This window comes from Mastigoproctus giganteus, chromosome 11 (genome assembly GCF_048544385.1).
Source record: "Mastigoproctus giganteus isolate SK-2022 chromosome 11, ASM4854438v1, whole genome shotgun sequence".
In the NCBI taxonomy this organism is placed as follows: Eukaryota; Metazoa; Arthropoda; class Arachnida; order Uropygi; family Thelyphonidae; genus Mastigoproctus; species Mastigoproctus giganteus.
In genome coordinates this window covers 114,957,337-114,972,209 of record NC_143585.1, presented here as the reverse complement: position 1 = coordinate 114,972,209, position 14,873 = coordinate 114,957,337, and the positions used below count along the sequence as shown (strand labels likewise).

Genomic DNA, 14,873 nt, shown 5'->3' with positions numbered 1-14,873 from the left:
TACATTTCAGTTCCTGAGTAAGTCCAGGGGCTCACATCTGGTGAGCATGGGCTTGGCACACCCAGAGTCCTGAGCCTGACACACACAAATTTGTGTTTGGCTGGGGTTTATTACCCAAATGCTGCTACCACTGTGGATTGAAGTGCATGCCATTTATACAGTTTATAGCCATTGTCGGTTTAACAACCAGTTTGCAAAATTCTTGAAAATTTAACATTTTCCAACACACCACTGCCAACACCCATCTATTGCTGAGGTAATCCCTAATGCGTGTATACAGTTTTTGGGGAAGGTTAGCCTGATGAAATCTTCTGAGTATGCTATGCCACCATAACACATAGAAGGCACCAGCAAAGTCTTTGGATATTGCCAGCAGATAGTTTCCTCAGGAGTATTTGCAGCTGCAGTGATATGATTCATGGAATCTTCTTGGACATGTAGGTTTTGTCCAAGAAGAACTTAAAGACAAATTGTTTGTCCAACTGAAGGTTTGCATTTAGATAGTGTCTCCAGATAGATAAGGATTAGCCTTTCCAATATCTTGCCCAAAACAGGCAACAAGCCAAAGGGTTTTAGGATCCACTGCTGACTTTTCTGGATTGTTTAGTATTAATCTGAGGCTTGCTTGTTTCCAGATGGTGGAAACAAGGAAACCTCTATTTCAATTAAGTCATGTGCCAAGCACTTATTACTTTTTTTAAGTGGTTAATTCTTCAACAGTAAAAGGTGGTTCTATTGCTGTGGTTAAGTAGATTTTATTTTCATTACAAATGCCAGTTTGTTCCTGAGTGAAAGATTGATCATCTGATGAAAACAGCACATCCAAGGTATTATTTACTCTTTCCTCCCAGGTATGAGTAGTCTGTCCTGTGTTCATGATATTTACCACATCTCCTTTTGGTGACTTGTTGATAACAACATGGTATACCATATCCCAGAGGTCAGCATTACCTGAGGAATTAAAGCCTTGGAACATCATTGGAAAAAGGGTATTAGTGTTATAGGAGACTATGCCAAAAAATAAAAATACTTACATTGTTGTTATCCTATTATTTCTACCTGAGAGATGAATAACTTGATCATTCCTCATATATGCTGTGCATGTGATGCAATGATATGCCAAATATATCTGAATGGGAAAATGTATGCAATTTTCAGTGCTAATAATGTGACAGGAATTTAACACCCATTTGAAAGACTGCTATTTTTGTTTAACCAAGACAACCGGCAAGGATAAAGACTATATACAAATCTAAGAAAGTCAACTTTATTTGATTTGATATGGAATTAAATAACCTGTTCTGAGACTTAAATCTTTCCAAGAGTCGTGCTAAACTAAACTGTTTTATTCCAGATTGCAGGGATGAACTTGCTCAAACAATACACAACCATATCTGGATGTCACAGCCACCAAAAAGATTTAATACAGTTTTCCCTCTATGGTAGATCTCTTTTTGCAGTGATACTAATGACTTAATTGATGTTCTAATGAAAACATAACTGAAAAGTGGAGGTTTTTTAAAGACTTCAAACATAGTCATGCTGTTATATAATGGAAATACCTATCCATCCAAACCAACTGCTTTCCTTTCTGCTATTTCTACAGCATTCTTTAACTTAATTTTTCTTCTCCTCCAAACTGTCCTCACCCTGGCTACATGTGCACTTTGGCTCATAAATTTTGTTATTTCAGCACTTGATATATTCTTTACAACTAACATAGCATCATAAATCTGATATAATATTACCAAGGACTCTTCATTTATATTTTTAAACAGAAAAAATTTATTTACACCTTCAACAATTGAACTACTATAGGTGAATGTTAAAACCCATTTTGCAATGTACCAAATTTTAGTGAAATTTGTCCTGTTTTAAAGAACTTGGACAAAGAAAGAATCAACCTATCATTTTTAACTGAAAAATGCTCAGATTTTCTCTCCACTTACTCATCAGTCATTATCAAGAGAACCTTGGGTTAGCAAACAGCCTATTCTGCAAAAAAGAGTGTTAATTCCATTTCTCTTCTCAAGTTCCTGGGATTCCCATAATGTCTTTTAACGCTATGTTCCTGGGCTAACTGCCAACTTCCACACCACTTGATGGCAGTTTATTCCAACAATCAATTACTCTCTGGCTCAAAACAAATTTGCATATATCTATACTGCAGCTATCCTTTTTCAATTTTTGTCGTGTGTGTATGAGAGAGAGAAAATATCATAATCATAATTAAGTTTATTCAACCAATTTAAAGTGTTGAACACTTTCACATCAGGTCTCCTTGCAAGTGCCCTAGTTTCCAGGCACCGCAATTTGCAGAACTGAAGTATTTTGTGGTAAGAGTACACCTAATGCTTCCATACAGTGACTGCAGCAAACTGGAGACTGAATAATTAAATGCAGTTTCAAGCAGGTGGAAGCTCTAACATCCCCCCGGGGACTCACATCTGGTGAGTATGGGCTTGGCACACCCAAGGTCCTGAGCTGGATATCATCATTCTTCTCCTTTCTTGGTGATTCTTTTCTACTTCTCTCTCTCTCTCTCTCTCTCAGGATAACTTGGGAATTTTTTTTTTTTTTTTTTTTGGCTGGTGCAGCATAAGCGTCAGACTTCCTTGCACCATGTAGCTAATAATAATAATAATAATAATAATAATCTAACAAAATTATGTTTCATAGAACAGTGTTCAATCTTGTTGGAACAAAAATTGTTGCTTTTATTTATTTTTTTTTCTTAACCAACAGAAAAAAAGGAGGAACCTTTTACACAGTTTAGATGAACCGTGAAATGTATTATTGCTGTGTATTAAAAGCGTTTAACGGTATTTAGAATTTTATTTATTTTCTGACATTCCTTGTATCAGCACACTTCTTACAAAAAAGGTTTCGTAATTACGCTAGTATATCACAAGGCAAACGACGACGATCAACCAGTGGTTGCACATACCAATGATTATAAGGCTCCACGCATAATCGAAACAAGCAAAATGGGCATTAGTAATAAACACCTGGTAATAATCTATAAATAATAATTGTGATATGTGAACAAATCATTAGTTGAATATATAAGGTTACATTGTCACCATACACTTGGCGTACCTGTATATAAAATACCATTTCCATATCTCTAATCTTAAATTACTTTACGTTGCACATAACAATCATTATTTGAAAGTTATAAAACAATCCAGAAATTTCAGTAACGAAAATGCAAAACACACACGGAGCTGATAAAACAGACCACCTAAACACCACTGAATACTTACCACTGAATGAATAAACCGAATCAAAGAAAAATCAGTACTGTATGTCTGCAGTAATCAGTTTATACAACCTAGACAACAATCACATAAAATAAGAAATCGGTAGTGTATATCTGCAGTGATCAATTTACACAATCACATTTAAAATAATAAAAAATCAACCTCTTTTAACACCACTGGTTTTTTCCGAGGCAACTGAGGCCGCGAGGAAGCAGCTCTCAAATAAGTGCATTCTGTAAGGTTTTTTTTTTTTTTTTTTTTGAAGGAGGAGAAATCCTCGTTTCCAGGCATAAACTCATGCACCCTAGCTGAGCACAAACTAATTAGGCAGATGAGGAAAGGAAAAAAAGTTCCTCCTACCTTCATGGAAATATTCGTTTACAAAAATCGAAACCAAGTCTTTTTACTACACAACGTGAGAAAACGGACGCTTTCACTAGACTGCTCATGAGGCAGAAATAGGATATCATTTAAGCGCCCGGATGCAAACAGGAAAATTCAAACCCCACTATGTGAAAAGATTCCATTAATACAGTACTATTCATTTGTTCGCCCCTGAAATTTAGAGGTGGTAGATGACTTTCATCAACCGGTGATGAAAGAGGCTTGAAGTGGCGAAACCCATGTTTAGTTTCTAGAGCAAAGTTTCCGGTATCCCCTCCCCCCATACTTCTCCTTCAACCCATGCACGGTACTAAGTACTATAGATTTTGATACCTTTCGTGTTTGGGGTTTTCATAAAAAAAAAAAAAAAAAAAAAACTGGAACAGATTTGGACTACCGGGATACCATTAAATTTTCAGAAGGACTCCTCCTTGCCTGTGACATCGAACCACAAGGCCTACCGACAGGGGCGGGCCGTCCAGAGGGTGATAAGGTGCGGTACACCCGGGCGTCAATGTTCAAGGGGCACCTGAAAACCTGAAACTTACATGCACATATGAAGAAAATTTTAAGGGGGCACAAAATTTCAATTGGCTTCCGGGCATTACATATCCTAGGAACGCCCCTGCCTACCTAATATATAACAGCTTACGACCGTATTCGCACACACACAGCAGCATTATAATAAAACAATGGTTCGGTTTCTGGAATACTGAAATTTTCATTGGTTTTGTCGAAAAAGAGGTCTTCATACTTTCCACTTTGCAAATTTCAATCATTTTTGAAATTAAAACTGAGTTTAATTTTTATATTATTCATTTTAAATACTAGTGTAATATGTACACTGGCCAAAAATATACGAAAGTTTTGTATTAAGATAATCACAGAAAGAAGAAGTGCAAATTAATGCAAAGAAAACTGTGACGTGTAGTGACGACGAGCTACCTCGTTGAGTATAAAGACCAGTGACGTAGCTATCGTGTAGGCAGGCAAGGCAATTTCCTCCGGGCTCTTTAGGGACCCGGCGTCTTTGGCTGTCTCCTGTTTTTGCAATTTTCATTAATTAAGTAGGGGCCCGAACATGTTCTTTGCTTCCGGGCCCGAAAAGGGGTAGCTACGTTAGTGATAAAGACTGCACAGGCTGTTCAAGTACAGTAATCTGAAGTCAGAACGGAGGAAACGCGTGCTTTATCAGACTTTGAAAAAGGTCTTATCGTGGGTGCACGTTTAGCAGGAGCTACTATTCAAGAAACGAAAGTTATAACTGGTTTCTCAAAAGTATCCACCTCAGAGGTTTTTAATGACTGGGAAGCAAGCGATTCTTCCACATCTCAAAGGCATAAATGGGGGAGAAAAACAATACTCCAAGAGGAAAGCCATCATACTCCTAGGAGGAATGTATGGAAAAATAGGACATCCAGTGTTCAGCAAATAACATCTGAATTCAACAAAGCCTAGAACTGGCCTATTTCAACTACAGCACCCTGAATTGAAGAAACTGGTTTGGCAGTCGCCCGCCTATTCTAAAGCCACTTGTTTCTGAGGAAAAACATAAAATTCCACTTGCAGTGGTACCGAGAACGACATGTTGGACAATGGAACAAGTTTATGTGGTCAGACGAATCACGATACACTTTGTTTAGCACTGGTGGTAGGATCGTGGTGAAAGAATCATGAACTGATAGACCCTGCTTGCTTGTTAAGACAACCTAAACATCTGGAGGTGGAATGTTTACATGGGCAATGTTTTGTTAGCACGAACTGAATCTGTTGATACCTGTGGACGTATATATGTATGTGTACCCTGTCTATGGTGGCTCCCAGACTAATGTCCAGATCCACATAATACCACTGTGATGAAATACAGAAACTCCGTAAGACGGGCCTGACGTGTGGTTAATGAATGTATATGCAATATTAATGAATGTTCTGTAGTATGTGTTGTGAGTGTCAGGACTCTTTGCCAACAGGGAGCAGCTATCACCTGCACAACTGCTTCCCAGTGTCCGTCCTCAGCACTTATAGTTCACCATATAGTTGGTTACAAGTCCACTGTCGTAAGAACTCGATAATTAAACCAAAGCCCTGAACAGAATAACCAGAACAAGCTTGTTCAAGAGTCTACATCTAGATATGATACTGGTGGACGGTTGAAGGTCATCCAGAGAGTACCTGAGTATAGTATAGTATCAGATCTACAGCACCCTGAAATGTGACCCTATTATCCTGAAGGTAATGGCCACTTTATGGATGACAAAGCAACAACGAGTCGTGTAAGAATGGTTCGGAGAACATGACACGGAGTTCTGCCGTCTTCCTTGACCCCACATTCACCTATCTCAATCCAATTGAGAATGCGTGGAATATTCTGGAGACAGCTATTCGGCAACGGAGTACTCGTTCTTCAATTTTGTAGAACTATGCGATATTTTGCTGGAAGAATGGTTACAATTGAACAAAACGCACTAAAACATCTTACAGAATGCATGCTGTGTCTCATACTTGTTATCAGCAACAAAGGCGATCCAATACTGAATAAAGATTCGCGCGCGCACACACACACATGCTGTGTGTGTGTGTGTGTGTGTGTGTGTGTGTGTGTGTGTGTGTGTGTGTGTGTGTGTGTGTGTGTGTGTGTGTGTGTGCGAATCTTTATTTATGCATTTTCGCTTCTGAATTATTTTTCGCCTGAGTTTTCATTGAAAAACAAGAGCGTTTATATCGGAAACAAACACGAGAGAGATTCTATTTTAACTATTCACACGTCTTTCCAGTCTACCAAGAAACAGATAGTATGCACATTTTAACCCCTACATACAAACAGAGAAATAAAGCTTTTTAAACCCACATATCGCTCGCACATTCTCGGAACTAGTACTCGGAGCTGCGACTTTGGAACTGGTTCTTATCGAAACTCGTGACTACTATATCACGGATTACGCCACAAACTATCACTATGGAAATTATGAACAATCTCTAATTTTAAGAAGCAAAATTTCAATGCTGACGGTTCATTTAGTATGGGTAGCGAATAGATAAAGTACTTATGACTTTTTAAACATTATTAATTTTCTGCTTGATCACAAGCAACTCAATTTTTCAGAGTTAACCTTAAAGCTCGCAGTAGTGAGTCATTTCATGAGGAAATACTGAACTCGTGCCTGAGGGTTTATATTTTCGGGAGAGTTTCCATCAAGTCAGAGCCAACGATTTTGATTCGAAATTTTAAAGATAATTGTCTCCATCGGTCGTACGATTTTCGGAGAATGGGAAAAGAGCATTTCATCTTTTTGCTTTTAACTCGAGACACTGACTTTTTTTTTTTTGGGAAGATGTATGTATGGTTTTAGATTTTCCCTTATCACAGTATCACCAATTTATAGTCATAAAAACAACTCACGAAGACTTGTGCGAATCGGACCTTATCGGCCCTTTTGATGCTGAGTTTGAACCTCACAAACAAGCCCCGAGCGCGTATATAACTGCTAAAAACAACACAACACACCGTGAATCGTTTTACCCCAGGAACGGTTCGAGTCGGACGAAAAAGAACCAACATTGCTTTTACAGCTAGTTAACCCTCTTCAGAATTGCTTAGAAGTTCACCGTAATAGGTGGAATCGGTGATCTCATGTTAATGAAAACTAACTAACAGTAAGTAAAAAAAAAAAAAAAAAAGAATATACAAAAGGAATACCGATACTGATGTCAAAACAGCAACACACAAAATTTGCAAACCAACAGCACAATTTCAAAACCTAAAAGCTATCATTGAAGACACTAAGACCAACAATTGATGAGTGACAATTTTTTATTCTTTTTCCAGAAATAATTATCATAGTATCTTTACGCGGTGCACTCGTGTTCACACAACGAATTTAATTCCATTTTGTGTGCATATAGGTAGTCGATAAAATTATGCTTTTGTCAATTTTATGTGCTGTTTCTTTATTTTTAAGGATAAGACGCAATATCAGAATAAAACTTTAAAAATTAATTGCTAAGAAGATAAACTTCTTCTTCTTCTTCTTTGGTCCTTAGCTGGCAGCTGGGGGAGGCGGTTGGCCACGCAACCAGTATGCTGCTGTAGGTGCCGCAGGGTTTCGGACTTGCTCTGTGATGTTCTTCCATACCTTACGATCCATGGCTTCAGTCCTGGCCTGGTTAAGGTCGAGACGTCGGCTCTTCAAGTCATCTTCCACTTGCTTGGCCCACGTTTTCCTAGGCGCGGTCCGTTGGATGCTCCATTGGGTGGGTCGTTGTCTCCAAAGGAGTGTGGATGGTATTCTGTTCGTGCCCATTCTACATACGTGGCCAAACCATCTGAGCCTTCGCTTCTGGATTTGGTCGGCAATGGTTGGTTGCTGTTGGCATCTGGCGCGGATGGTATCATTAGTGATGCGGTCGCGAAGAGAGATGCCCAAGATCTGCCGCAGGCATCGCATTTGGAATACCTCAAGTTTGTTCAAATCTAACTTGAGACAAATCCATGTTTCCGATCCGTAAAGAAGAATGGGCAGGATCAAAGTCCGGAAGAGTCGGATTTTAGTCTTTGTGGAAACGTTGGTCCTCTTCCATAGACACCATTTGAGCGAGGCGAACGCAGTGGCCGCCTGTCCAATTCTGCTGTGGATTTCCATGGTGGATGCAACTTTCTTCTCCTGGACCAGCGACCCAAGGTATTTAAAGTCCTGCACTTGCTCGATCTGGACGCCTTCGAGATAGATGGTGGTTTGCGACCCATCTGTTGTCAGGGCCTTTGTCTTACCAGCATTGATCTTCAAACCGTATGGCCGGGCAATGCGGGCAATGTCGTAGAGGATGTCCGTAGCTTCAGCGTCGTTACCGGCAAGGATAGCACTATCATCAGCAAACATCAGGTCAGTCACATAGTGATCTTTGTCATATTGTATGCCCTGTCTGTTTCTGAATGCTTGCCTCATAATGGCGTCGACCACGATGTTGAAAAGCAATGGGGAGGCTACATCCCCTTGGCGGACTCCAGTTTGGATGGTAAATTCCTCAGATAAATCGTTCTGGATGCGCACCTGGCTGGTTAAACCGTTGTATGCAGTTTGGAGGAGTGTGATGACTTTTCGAGGTACATGTTCAACTTCTAGTAGTTTCCATAAGGCAGGCCGGTGGACACAGTCGAAAGCAGACTTAAAGTCAATGAAAACAATGACGGTTCACTGTCCACACCGGATCCTCTCCTCCATCAGCTGACGAATGGCAAAGATTTGATCACAGCATCCTCGCCCGGGTCTAAATCCTGCCTGTTCTTCTCGACTGGTTTGCTCGCGATGTTTTTGCAGTCTTGACTGGATGATCTTCATAAAGACCTTTCCGATGATGGAAAGCAGGCTGATGCCACGGTAGTTCTTGCAGTCCCGGTTATCACCTTTCTTGTGGATCGGTACGATAATGGCTTTCCTCCATGTTAACGGAATTTGTTCAGTGCACCAGATGGTTTTGAGGAGTGAGTGTAGTCGGCGAAGCAGTACATCTCCCCCGGCTTTGATCGCTTCTGTGGTGACTTGGTCCACTCCTGGTGCCCTGCCATTCTTCAGGGATTGTATGGCTGCTTTCACTTCTTCTACTGTAGGCTCAACATCGACCATGGAGACCTCAGGGGGGTCGATCGAGAGTGTTGTTGCTGGCGGTCCCTGAGGTGGGTCGTGATTATACAAAGCTTTGAAGAATTCACTCCACCGTTGCAGGCGTTCGGATGGTGATCGCACGAAGGTCCCATCAGCATTCTTGATGTTGTCACTAGTCAATTTGGTCTTTCCACTCAGACATCTGAGGGTGCGGTAGAGAGTGCGGTACTCGTTTTTGGATGCCGCCACTTCAAGATCGTCTGCCACTTGGTTCCAGTATGCTTCTCTTTCTGCTGTCATTCTTTGTCGGACTTCTCGGTTTAGCTGCCGGTACCGTTCAAAGTCGACCAACTTTGCCTGTTTCCGTTTGTCCACGAGGTCGAGGCACTCGTCTGATATCCATGGTTGCGTTCGACGTCGGTCAGGTGGACATAGGGGCTTGGCACATTCCAGGATGGCATCAGAGATCTGCTTTTCTTCTTCATTTATATCCTCGGGCACGGCCAGCATCTCGAAGCGGTTGGATAGGGCGATCTGATATGCCTGTTTGTTGGCAGCATTCATTAGCTGCCTCCAGTCCAGCTTGGCTGACCGAGATGATCTTTTTGCATGCCGTAATTTGAGCTGCACCTTAGCCCGGATGAGGTAGTGATCAGATCCGCAATCAGGTCCCCTCATGGCACGAACGTCCATGAGTGATGAGCGAAATCTGGCATTGATCAAAATGTAGTCCAGGATTGCTGAGTCCTTGCCAGATGGATTTCGCCATGTAAGTTGATGATTTTGAGGGTGCTGGAAATGGCTGTTTCCAATGATCAGGTTGTTAGATGCGGCAAAGGACAACAAACGTAAGCCGTTGTCATTGATCTTCCCATGGCCAAACTTGCCCATTGTTGTTTCCCAACCAGATCTGTCCACGCCAATATGGGCATTAAAGTCCCCTGTGAGGATGATCACTTCTGTCTGCTGAATTGAATCCAGCGTATGTTGGAGCTGGTTGTAGAAGTCATTCTTGGTCGGGTCCAGGCTAGTCTCAGTTGGCGCATAGGCGGAGATAATATGGGTCTTGATGGTGCCCTTGACAGTAAGGACTGCCAGGCGGTCCGATATTGGTTGGAAAGCGATCACACTACTGGTGGCCTGAGCATCGACCATAAAGCCCACGCCTGCTTCTCGTTTCTCACCACCAGAATAGAATAGCATAACCGCTTCATTAGGTGCTGGTGGTTGGATGATCATCGTTCCAGACCCGGTGAGCCTTAATTCGGATAATGCCGCGATTGATATCTTGCACCTAAGTAGTTCTTGGGCAATGATTTCCTTTTGTCCAACGTGGTGCCCCGTTCGAACATTCCATTCGCCAATGTTAATTGTCCTTTTTGGCGTAGTAAGCTTATTGCTGTGGCCAGTGATCCACTTCACACCAGCACCCTGGGTCCCCAGTGCTGGCGCATCGGCTACCCCGGATGCGGTAACATTGTTATAACAGCTTGTTCTGTGGCCAGTGGTCCACTTCACACCAGTACCCTGGGTCCCCAGTGCTGGCGCATCGGCTACCCCGGATGCGGTAACATTGTTGTAAGAGCTTGTTCCGAATTTCATGCGGTTTCTTGCCTAGTTTCCCCGGTTTCCCGGTTCTGGTCATTTCGGCAGGATGACCACCCTCCTCCTTTCGCAGCCGGGCTTGGGACCGTCCATGGCGGAGTTAAACTTAACTGTTTAAAGAGATTCACAAAGTAAACTTAGTCTGATTTGTCAAACTTTGGAAATTTTAAATTCCAGAAAACACTGTGACAATATGAACTTACATTCTGTCGACTGTTCTTGTGTGCAAAGTTTGTATGGTTCCCCCTCGCATATAATTTCAAGTTCAATCCACACCATTGAAATCAGAGAAAAAGGACAAAATGTGGTACTTCTTACTATGAGAGAAATTCTTCGTGACATTATGAAATCGCATTACGATTAAAACACATAAGTGGACGGTTCAACCCAACCGACATTCTCTCTCTCTCTCTAATTTTGCGATTTTCGTTGTTAACACAAGATGTTAAAGTGGAAATTACCATCATTAAGTTACACATTTTAGTTCTCACCACAAGAAAAAAAAGTTTGAATTTCACTGTGTGTGTGTGTGTGTGTGTGTGTGTGTGTGTGTGTGTGTGTGTGTGTGTGGTGGTAACTTTGAAACCTTGTCAACTCTATCAACAATGAGCGTGTTTTTCTGAAATATTTGAATCTACTTCATGTGTAAAAAAAAATTCCAAAGTAAAAGCTTAAGATTAAAATTTTAAGTTAGTTATGTTCTTATTGTCATACGTTTAACTCTTAACAGCTTATTTTTTCTATTGATAATACTAAGGAACCACACAGATAGGTCGAAATTTACAAAGAATAATTTTTTGGTGCTAAGCAATGAAAGCATCGCTCAAGTTCTTCGTTTTAAAGACGAGTGAGAATTCAGAATCGCTGTGTTATTGACCAATCACAACATTTATTTATCAGAAAACAAAATCTGGTGACTAGCAAAGTAGGAGAAAATTATCCCTTTGATTCTACAGCTCATTACCGGTCTGACATGTGTTGTATCCCCATATGAACATGGTTACATAGGACTCACTTTTTAACTGAACGAAAACTAAAAGCGAAAAACTATCACATTTAGCTTGTTGGATGAGAAATTGCTATTAATTTCGAAGTCATAATCGAGTTGCAGCACCATTTTAGCTTGCTTTTTGTCGATGCTAAGGAAAAACATCATGAAATGAAAACAACAAGAACACAAATTATTTTAAAACTAAGCTTGGTTGTGTGGTTCAAAATTAAAGACTAAATAAACACTTAATGTGACCAAGAAAAAAACATCATTGCATGTTCACATCGTGACAAGCAACGAATTAAAAGCAGATGGATGTAACTTCCACTCAAGCTAAATGATGATTTTGTTTTCTGTAATTCTTAATGTTTGAGCACTCAAAGAGAAAATCATGCGGGGGAAAAACCATTTTGTAACGTGTTTACCTGTAGTCTTCGGTAAATGGACTGATTCTTTAGATTGATGTATGTGTAGAAGAGTATCTCTATCTCTTTTAACCCTTGACATAGTCATTTCACGGGAACAGAAGTCAAGAAAAGTGTTGAGCCTCTGAAAAAGTTGAAAACCTTTTAAACATGCCAATGTGAAAGCTGTACCAGTTTTTTTTTTTTTTTTAAATAGCCCCAATGCTTGAACAACAGCATGATTTTTTTTTCTTAATGGTTTGAAAGAGCGTTTGTACTGTTAGACAGACAGAGATAAAAATAAGACACTTAATGTGTGGCTAAACACATCAATGAGATGTAACTCCTCCTTTTCGACAGACTTCATTTCATGTTGTTTAAAACTGAAAGTAAAGTAAAATGAAAAAAGTTTGAATTCTAACGCAGTTGAGAATTACAACTCAGCATTTTAAACATCTAACCGATTTTACTTTTGCTGTTAATGACATTTTAATAGTTTTCTCTTTATTTTTCTTCTGTGTCAGACGGTCATCGGTATTTGTGTCAGATATTCATCGTCTCAAGATGGGAGAGATTTGTCTTCCCCATCTTGAGACGATACAGAGCATTAGTTAGGGTACATTTCTGATTTTTTCCCCTCTTGCATCCCAACCCAACACATGTCGAGGGAGCGAAGGTTGGGATCCACTTGCTACCCGAACCGCCCAAAGGCATCTGACCAGGGGCCCCCAGCCATCCGAGCTGCCGTTCTTCTGCTGCGCAGAAGACCGGTCCCCTCCAAATACAGGAGGGACTCATTAGCTGAGAGGGAATGTCAAAGCCCACTGGACATAGTAGTAGTAGTAGTAGCATGTGATGCAAGAAAGCAAGTGTATCAGCTTATGCAGCATCAGCTAAAAAAAAAAAAAAAAAAAATCACACCATTTCCTCCAAATGCCTGTCCAGTTCCTCCTTAAATTTATTTAACCTGTCAACTTCCACAACGACAGATGGAAGTTTGTTCCAGCAATTAACCACCCGCTGGCTAAAGGCAAATTTCCGCACATCTATTCTACATCTGTCTTTTCTTAATTTGAATTTATGCCCCCTTAGGTTCGTAATCTGAACAAGTGGAAGGATCCCATCGGAATTCAGCATGCTCAACCCATTCAAGGTCTTATATACCTCAATCAGATCACCGCGCAGGTGCCTAGTCTCCAGCCACTGCAATTTGCAGAATTTAAGCCTCTCTTGGTAAGAGAATCCCTTCATTTCCCTCACCAATCTTATTGCCCTTCTCTGTACACGCTCAAGTAATTCTACATGCTTCCTAAAATGAGGCCTCCAGACCCGTACGCAGTACTCAAGGCGTCGCCTGACCATTGCCTTATACAGAGGGACAATCACCTCCTTTTCCCTGCTAGCAAAATTCCTATATATATCATTGACAAAACCCCATGACTGCCCTGGCAGCCTGTCTGCATTGCTCAGAAAACTTCATATCTGACTGCACAATTACTCCGAGGTCTTTTTCATTTTCTACCACCTTAAGTATAGTACCACACAGTTGGTACGTTTCTCTGGGGTTACTTCTACCCATATGCAGTACTTTTCATTTGTCAAGGTTAAAATTCAGTTGCCACTTCTTAGCCCATCTGCCCAAATTATCTAGATCCTGTTGCAGTAGCACACTGCCATTACTGTCACTAACAACCCCGCCAACCTTTGTATCATCTACTTTCCTTCATCAATATCATTGATAAATATACAAAACAACAGTGGATCTAACACCGAACCCTGTGGGACCCCACTAATAACATTAGCACAAGAGCAGCACCCATTGATTACCACCCTCTGTCTTCTCCCACTTAACCATCCTTTTATCCATTGTAGCAACTTACCCTTAATACCATTCTGCTCCAATTTGTACAATAGTTTTCCATGCGCAACAGTGTCAAAAGCTTTCCTGAAATCCAAATATATGATATCAAAATTATTTTTTGAATCCAGTTCCTTTGTAACCACATCATGATATCCTATCAAATTTGTCAGACAAGACTTTCCCTTAACAAACCCATGCTGTGTCTGAATTATTGCTGCAGTCTTGTCTAGATGATCCTGCAATGCATCTTTAACCAGTGACTCCATTATTTTACCCGGAACAGAAGTTAAACTAACTGGTCTGTAATTAATCGTGTCACCCTTCGATCCCCCTTTGTGAATTGGGGATACATTTGCACATCTCCAGTCCGTGGGGACCTCCCCTGAATCCAAGGATGCTCTCATAATTATGGCTAAGGGTTTGCTTAGTTGCTTTGCTGCCTCCTTTAATATAACTGGATAGATCCCATCCACCCAAGGTGCTTTTCTTATGTTTAACTTCAACAATTTCTCCTCCACTTTGCTTTCAGTTATTAGAAAATCATTAAGTATCCTGCTACAATTTGATAACCTTCTGCCATTGTCAAACCTTAATAATTCCTCATGTGTGAATGTAAATGCAAAATACTCATTCAATTTGTTTGCTATCTGAGCAGGATCATCAACAGTCGAACCATCGATGTCATGAGGACCAATCAGATTCATCCCCTTCCTTTTAGAGTTTATATAAGTAAAGAAATCCTTGCTGTTTTTCTTAGCATCTTTT

General features: G+C 40.7%; 1 protein-coding gene across 1 annotated transcript in view; it reads right to left on the bottom strand.

Annotated features, from left to right (window-relative positions):
* LOC150078364 (coiled-coil domain-containing protein 186-like) overlaps positions 1 to 3,366 on the bottom strand; it is a 334,475-nt gene extending 331,109 nt beyond the window's left edge. Inside the window, exon 1 of the mRNA XM_090385405.1 lies at positions 3,267 to 3,366. The gene's annotated coding sequence lies outside the window, so the exon portion shown is untranslated. The remainder of the gene's footprint in view (positions 1 to 3,266) is intronic.
* Positions 3,367 to 14,873: the final 11,507 nt, after the last annotated feature.